This window comes from Pelmatolapia mariae, linkage group LG4 (assembly GCF_036321145.2).
Source record: "Pelmatolapia mariae isolate MD_Pm_ZW linkage group LG4, Pm_UMD_F_2, whole genome shotgun sequence".
Classification (NCBI taxonomy): Eukaryota; Metazoa; Chordata; class Actinopteri; order Cichliformes; family Cichlidae; genus Pelmatolapia; species Pelmatolapia mariae.
Genome location: NC_086230.1, coordinates 13950507 through 13959577, shown reverse-complemented (window position 1 = coordinate 13959577; position 9071 = coordinate 13950507).

Genomic DNA, 9071 nt, shown 5'->3' with positions numbered 1-9071 from the left:
GTTCAGATAAGCTATTTCTCCTAATCAGCCTCAGGCACAAAGAATAACGTTACCACAGAGCAAGCTGTTCTTACCAACTGTCTCTGCAAAAAATATGGATCAAACTGCACCTCGGTTGTGCAACTGCACTGTCACTCTGTTTTTTATTTCTTGCAAAGTACCACAAAAGATGTGACATTTGTTTAGTTTAGTTTTAGGTTTTTTCCCTTTTCCTCTGTCAGGTTGCCAACCGTTTTAAAGGTTTGGCATTTACAAAACTATGATTTCAGCTGTTGATGGTGATAAAAAAACTGAAAATGAAATCACGGCGAGTGTACTTAGAGATTGAAAGACTTGATAAAACGTGCTTTACATAAAACTGACTGTGTATTTCCGATGAAACCAAAGTCAGCCATTACTCCAAGACAAGTTTTTCTGTTTTCCTGCGTGGGTGTTTTAGTTGTTTTCACCGTGGGTGTAAAAGTTGGTGTGTCTCTTCCATTTGATACTCTAATTATGATCAAGGGCCATAAAAAGCATCCTTGACTCTATTATGACAAAGATGATTACTTTGAAATTCATATCCTGCCATATTTCACAGCCTAGGCGAAGAATATCACAAACACAATGACTCATCTACTCCCTTTGACTAAAATGATCACCTACACCCTCAGATGTTTGTGGTAATAGTCTGACGGCACACGGAAGTTTACTGATTGTTTCCTTTGAGCTCGGCTCATCACCTCTCTGAGCTCATCATTCTTTTCAGTCCCTTCTTAGCTCCCATGTCTAATTAACTGTAATAATGACTAAAGCACTTTAGATTTATTTCTGTCTTCAATGCTGCCCAGACTTCACAATGACTCCACGCATTTCAACCATACAGTAGAGCATTGCATTCATGCATTGGTAATTCAGAGCATAAATACATCTCTTTTGATCTGCCTTTCAGCTTCATATGAATAAGGATGCCCAAATACGATTCTCACAAATGAAATTGTCATGCAGTTTCCAAAATAAAAGCACCTTATGGCCTTGGAGAGTCTGTATTTAAAGCACATAAAGCCATAAATATCAAACAAAAATCAGGAGGAGCTCGATTTTAGTCGTTTCTGCTTGGAATATATATTACATTTTTTATTTATTTATTTTTGTTCAACATTAATTGAATAAGCAAAATGCATGTGCAGTAATGCAGATGAGGCTCTTTGCAGTTAATTAGTTTAAGTGATTACAGGTTCCTCACTGTTTTTCTCTTCTGTTTCTCCTGGGAAAGCGTCTGAAGCAACAAGTCAGTGTTCATTAAAATGGAGGCTATTTAAGAGAAAAATAATAGGCCGAGCTGCGAGGAATTTCAAATACTTTTCAGACAAACAGAGAATTATTCTGGAAGGCTCCGTGTTTAGCAGCATGAAATAGATCATTTGAAATTCAATTTAAATACCCCCTACCTGTTCATACCCAACGTGCAGCGGATGAAAAAGACTCCACTGTGAATTGGATGTCTATATGCATACCTGTAAATTTATTTTAAGATGAGTATTGGATGTTTCCAGGACCCCCAGCAAGGGGTAGACGCCCTGCAACTGCCAGTGAGTGTGTGGACCACCTAATTACAATACTGTGCAAAAATCTTGAACCACCACTCATCTCTTTATATTTTGCTTCCAAGGAGTTCCAGTTCTCCATGTTTTCTGAAGGACTTTCAAAGTGTTTCTTTGGATATTGACTGCTTGTTTCTTTATTTCCAGTCGAGTCCTTGTACCTGACCAGAGGAATGCTTTCTTGTTTTTTTGTTTGCTTGTTTGTTTGTTAAGTCACCGAATACTGACCTATGACTCATTCAAGCATAAAAACCAACTCAAACACACACACATAACAGAACGTTTAGAAAAGAACCAGCTATAAATATTATCTGTTACAAAAAATATAATTTGTTCCCATTTTTTTTAAGTTGAATCTATTGAAAATGCCAACGATAACACAGTGTGACAGACATAAAATGATATTTTTGCACCAGCAAGATGATCGCCAAACAGCTGATAACTAAACACATATCTCAGCTTGGTGTGCAGTGTGTCCTTGAAGAATCTGAGGAAACTGGATAAGTGGAGGGCAAATGGAGAAATGGCAAACCTAAAAAACTATCCAGATGAACAGTAGCCATTTTTAAAGAAGGAAAACAGGGAGAAAAGGTTGAAATATGAAAAATTCCACAACAGCTGAACTGAAAAATAGCAGCAACAGATCTTATGTATCGATGAATCCAAATCTGATCATTCTGCTTCAAAATGTCATCAATATATCCGGAGAGGTCTGTAGCTATCTGTAAAACAAGGTGGAGTCTGTATCATGGGATGGTGCTGCATTTCAGTCAGTGGTGTTGGGGATCTTGTCAAAACTGATAAAATTATAAACACAGAAAAATACTATTTAGAAAACATCTGATTGGCAAAAGCAGTGTGTGATGATCTTGACGGAGAACAGAACAAAAGGCAGAAACATCCAAAGAAGAGCTTTGAAAGTCCTTTAAGAACCCTGGAGAACTATTCCTGAAGACTCCCTCAAGAAATTACAAGAAAGCTGCCTTAGAGACTTTAAGCTGTGTTAAACAATACAGGTGATCATACCAAATACTGAATTTCAAGCTTGTCAGAATTGTACAAACTCTGTTTTTGCCTCATTGCCTGTATTTCCATGTATGTTTGTATACATTTCCATAAATCGCTGCATCCATTTTCCATTTCCCTAAATTCTTTGAAACACTGACACTGATCACAAAACGTTTTAAAAAATGAGCAAGTTGACTATCAGCTCACAGCTGTAACCCACTTGTTAACTTAAAATGGACAAGACAGAGTGATAAATTAGCTGGGCAGTTATTAAGTAACTGGAGTATTTAACCAAACACAGTGATGGAAAAGTCAGACAAAATTAGTAACGATTACATGGTTGAAAGTAGAAATAATAGATAAACTGTGACAATATTGTATTATTATTATAATTATTTATTAACAGAAGGAAATGGGAGGGTGGAGGTACACTTGTTAGCAATGTTGCCTCACAGCAGGAGGGTTGCTGCCTAGCTGGAGCTTTCATGTGCATGTTCTCCATGAGTCATTATTTGTTTTCAACAGGTGGGTCGGTTTTTCTCACAGTCCAGCGCACCCGTGTAAGGTTAACTGAGGATTCGAAGCAGGCTGTAGCTGTGGAAGAAGGTGTGGATGTGGGTATAAATGGTTGTTCCAGTCTCTGTTTGAACTCAACTGTAGCTGGGTAAGCAGTTAAAAAAAACTTACTTAACTTACAAAAATACTTGGTTAAAATGTGTCGACTTATTACAAAATATGAACAAACTACGGCAGTTTTTTAAGCTTTCATTAAAAAGGTGAAAGGTTAGCACTGTTTAGGTGTTCGGCGTATTATTCCTTCAGGTTTTCATTTCTATTTACAGTGAAGAGATTCCACATGGAGTGTTAAAACAGTCTTTGAGTAACCACACTGGGAACCACACAGATTCTGTTTGTTTGTAGTGGCTGCGATGCATTTCAGCTCAGTTCACTGTGCCGTGTTAGCTTTCAGTGAAATCCAATTAAGGAGCGTTTTGCTATCATTATCATAAAAAGCTTTACAAAAACGCAGTCTTCAACAACATGCATCCCCAAATGAATGCTGGCCTGAGGATTTGGCAGCTAGTCAGATGAGACCTCACACACTTAGTCAGACAACATAAAGGTTAAAATAAAAGGACTGCATTTATTAGCCATTCAATCTATGGCAGCTCCCGAGAGCTGCTTTTCTTTGAATGGGGAAATTGTGCGTTAGATGGAACGCAAGGCCAATTATGTCAGGCTTGATAAACCCCATTAGCACAGTGTGTTATGACCTTTTCATTCCTGGCATGTCGCACTCACATAGATGGTTGTTGTTCATTTGCCATCCACTTGAGGTCCTCAGTCCATTGGCAAAAACTAGAAAAAATAACAAAACAAAGGGACACTTTATGTGAGGTTAATTGTTTCCTGTCATATAACATCGAATGCTCCTGGAACACAGAGATCACCCCTCTGCTACAGGTGGGGGTAAGTATTGTATGAGCTGTAACTCCAGGTTTAAAAATGTCTAAGCATGATGCTTCACCACAATGTCCAATTTTAGACTAATATCAGTTTTCGAAGCTTCTCCATAACATATCCGAAGTGCAGGGCGCCTGTGTTTCCAACTCTTGGTCCTATTAGCTGTGAGATTAAGATGAAGTAAATTTTACGATTTGCAAGAATACAGAAAAAGTGTAACAGGATTTTATTTTAATATTCCTACCACTTTAGGTAGTGGTGCTTCAGTGTAGCAATAGTAGATTGTAAAGTGTGAACGTGACAATGAAAGAAAACTCATTGACCTGCACAGTACAAATGTTCACAATCTGCTCTGTTAGTTTCAGAAGAACCACATTTTTACATGCGCCCTGTGCCTGAGGGAATTTTTTTTATTATCGGGTATTTTATTGAAGTGGGAAGAAAATGTGTAACTATTTAATTCAACTGGTGTAATACAAATGCAATGTCTGAGATATTCTGCATGCTTTTTCCTCTTTCTTTTCTTTTCTTTTTTTTTTTGAACAGCACAACAATTTCCTCCACTGTCCTCCTCCACCCACACACACTAGCCTGTGTATTAGCACCATGCTTTTGCCGAAGACGTTCATGAATCTAATCTTAAACCAGGCTAGCGAGGAAAAAAAGAACAACAACCATGAGGCATTTTTTTCTACTTTCTTGAGGAAAACAGATCAGAATTACTTAGATTAATGTTTGTCCAAATAAATGCCCCAGTTTTAAAGATGAATTCAGAAACTGATTCACAGATATAAACAGTATGAGAGATATTCATATGTTTACTGCATGGCCACTTTATTAGGTGCATCTTTTCAGCCACTTGTTAATACATATGTCTAGTCAGCCAATTACATGGCAGCTACTCAATGCATTTAGGCATTGAGACATGGTCAACATGACCTTCTGAAATTCAAACTGAGCATCAGAATGCAGAAGAAAGATGATTTAAGCGTCTTTGAATGTAGCATGACTGTTAGTGCCAGATGGGCTGAAACGGCTGATCTGCTGGCATTTTTCCACACAACAAGAGAATGGCCAAAAAAAGAGAGAAATTATCCAGTGAGCAGCAGTTTTCTGGAAGAAAATGTCTTTTTTATGCCAGAGTTCAGAAGATCTGCTTCGAGCTGACAGGAAGGGAACACTAATTGAAATAACCCCTCCTTAAAGCCAAGTCATGCAGAAGAGCATCTCTGAATGCACAACATGCTGAATCTTGAAGCAGATGGGTTACAGTAGCAGAAGACCGGGTACCACTTCTGCCACTTAAAAACAGCAAACTGAGGGGAGAATTCATATGGGTTCACCAAAATTGGACAACTGAAGATTGGAAAATTGCTGCTTGATCTGTTGAGTCTTGTGTTTCGGGTCAGAATTTGGTGTAAACAACATTAAACATGGATCCGTCCTGCCTTGTATCAGCAGTTCAAGCCAGTGGAGGTGTAATAGTGTGGGGGATATTTTCCTGGTACACTTTAGACCCTTTAGTTCCAACTGAGCATCATTTAAACACCACCTGCTTGATAAATGTTGCTGATCACGTCCACCCCTTTATGACCACATTTCTGATTGCCACTTCTAGCAGGATAACACACTATGTCACAAAGATCATATCATCTACAACTAGTTTCTTCAATATAACAGCTGTACTCAAATGGCCTCAACTGTCCCCAGATCTCAGTCAAATAGAGTACCTGTGGTATATTGTCAGATGGGAGATTCACATCTTGGATGTGCAGCCAACAGATTTGCAGCAACCGTGTAATGCTTTAATGTGGCTGTGGACTAGAATATTTCAAGCATCTTGCTGAATCAATGCGACAAAGACTTAAAGCAGTTATTAAGGAAAATGGTACTAGCAGTACTAGCAAGGTGCACCTAAAAAGGAGTGGTGGTGCAACAGTCATATCTGTGTGCAGAATAGGGGTTATGCATTTATTTTTACCTTGACATTCCTCATACATGTAAAGTATTACATACACATGTTCACTTTAGTACTTGATATGTATATAAATACATGTCAAGTACCGTAGTGAGGTTTTCATTCACAGCCTGTATATTTTTCTGCACAATGTGCCACCTCCAGCCGTCACCTGCAAGCTTTTTTTAGCACAGTGTCAGATGTCCAGTCTATCACACATCAGTGTGGTCACACTTTGTATAGAGCCATAGCTCTATACAATCACACAGTAATGAAATACATGCCATCCATCCCCTGTAAAAACTCTACATCAGAATGTGGCAGCTTCTATTACACCCCCTAAGGTGAAAAAAAATGAAACAGAAAAGAAATGAGGTATGATTTATTAAATCCCATGCCTCTCATCTAAGAAGAAAGATTCTTGTAGTCCATACTCGTTCAGAGAAACATCAAGCAGAGTAGGGGAACTTAAAATTTGCAGACTAAAATGCCTCTAAGACAGAAAATCATGTTACTATGTCTTGGCAGCAGGCAAAAATAATTTCATGTGAGAGGAATACATTTCAACATCAGATTAAAGAGGCTGTGGAGAATAGGAAACAGACCCAGCAGACAGTGAAACAAGATGAGAGACCAATCAGCGAGCCCACACATGCAAAACTATCCTGAAAAATACATCAGATCTCATAATCTTTGAGGGAAAACAGGTATATTAGCCCTGGAAATAATACATGACTACAATTAGTGGGGCATTTGGTGCACAAACACTGAGCAACTTTAAAGTATGCAACTGTTTTTCGACAGCCTGTTTGCCACATGCTAGTATAGCTGCACGTGGAAGTATCTAGAAAGCTGCAATTGCCAGAAAACATGCATTTTCTACAAACTTGGCAGCCAGTTCTGACTCAGGTCTTATGATAGTATACAAAGGTCTAATTAGTAAATCTTTAATGTGCTGGTCTTCTGATATAAAGACAGATTCAGGGCTCTGAACTTTGAGGCACAAAATGACAAATGAGTCTCCAGACATTCGTCTCAGAATCAGTCATCTTGATGTAAGCTTCCACTGCCCTTTCATATTCAAATGAGGAGGACGCTGGAGCGTACAGTATCTGGGCAGCTGCGGGAATGTGAACCCATTCAGGAGGTTTAAAGGAGCTATGATCACCATCTCAGATTAGCCGTGTTTGCTCTTCTTACTGCATTCCAGTTCTGGAATGTCAATAGTTTATCCGACATTTTTCACCCATTAAGTCAGGAAATACCATCTTACGATCTTGCATTCATGAGGTGTTTGTGTAGTGACTAGCTCATGGAAAATATTATATCCCTTATGCTGTTATAAGGCACAATTAAAGGCAGAGATAAGAACTACAAATTGTTGGGGATTTTTTTTCTTGTTTTTAAAATTTTTTTTCGTGGTAATGATTGAAGCCATGGCTAGCAGACGCTTAACAGTAATGACTAAAAGCAGGAAAGGGAACAGCTAGTCTGCTTCTGTCCAAAGATAATAAATCACCACACATTAAAATCAATAAATAACAAGTACAGTTCCCAAATGCCAAACTAATACTTTAAATAGCTGCTTGTCAAACTCTAAAGAGAAACAGACTGTAGATTAAGCATCTGCAAAGCTTAAAAATCTGAGTTTGTTCATTTGAAAATCGACTGGGACTGAACTGGTTTAAATTAACTTCCTGCTGTGATTTTTTCTTTAATCTTGCGTTCACATGGGGCAGTGTTTTAAGCACAGGCAGGCTGCTGGAAGGTGATTTTTCACAGCAGACATTTTGACTCGTGGCTCCAGGGAAAGCACAGGTGTATTGATGTTTCAGAAAAGCAGGCCCTCCCTTAAGTAGATTGTAGTCATTACTAACGCCCCCAGGCTTTTCCCACTGTGACAGGTCAGAGTGTCTGCTGTGAAAAAGGCCCACTTGGGAAAGGTCAAGTCATGGCTGAGACACGCATACGAGGGACAGTCGCTGTTTGGTGTTTGTGGGATTTCGGAAATTATTAAAGTATCGGCGTTGTGGCATAATAAGCTCAAATGCAAGTCCACGCAGCCACAGAGTGCATTGTGAGTGAAAATATTTTTGTTAGCATCTCTGGTGCTCGCAGCAATTCCTCTCTGTTTTACTATTTTTGAAGTGTGCATGCTGCAACTATGATGATGATGTTTCCTTTTTTTGCATGTGGTTCCTTGCATTGCAGTGCATTAAACTCACTTTCATAAAGATGTTCCCATGCTCAATATTGCTTAAAGCACATAATGTAACCTGTGTCAACATTTGTTCTTCTATAGAGCAGAGCGTGTAGGAGACAATATTCAGTCATGTGTTCTGATTGTCTCAGCTTTATTAAGCCTCTTTTTTAAATTAATTACTGCTATGAGACCATTCTGTGTTGCCAGAATTAACTTGGTGTCACATGATCGTTGTGACATGTACTTAGTAATTTCTCAAAGTGGCTGTAATGGCTGCGTCAATTCAGAAAGTTCTAACAACTTAAATTAGATCAATTAAGGCTAATCAAAGCAAGACATTATAGCAGGTAGCGTGACAGTTATGTTCCAGACTGAAAACCTGTCCATGCCAGTCTGATCCATGCACCAAGACTTGGTAGCAAGCTTGATATCGCACAAAGAAACACACTCATACACACTCCCTTCCTCTTTTTGGGTCTACCTAGTTTCAGGAATAAAAGAAGAAGAAGAAAATCAGTAATGATTAAGTTTCTACATGTTAAGGTCTTTCAACTCAGAAAACAGTGATTTACTTTTACGCTGTCATGCTGTGAAATGACTTTTATGTAGCTTAAATCAATTGAATAAGCATCTTTTTATAGTACCAATTTTTTATAATTATCATGGGTTTCTTAGTTTCTCTCTTAAAGTTTTTAAGAGAGAATTGGCAGTGACAGAAAATGAAGCGTCTGTCCAAAGAATCTGCGAAAGAAGACCCAGAGACGTTTCATGGGATTCACTCTTGCTGCTTTCATCTCATTTGTAAAGATCAGAAAAACAGATCACACACAGAGGTCAGCTCGTGTCCCACGAGGAC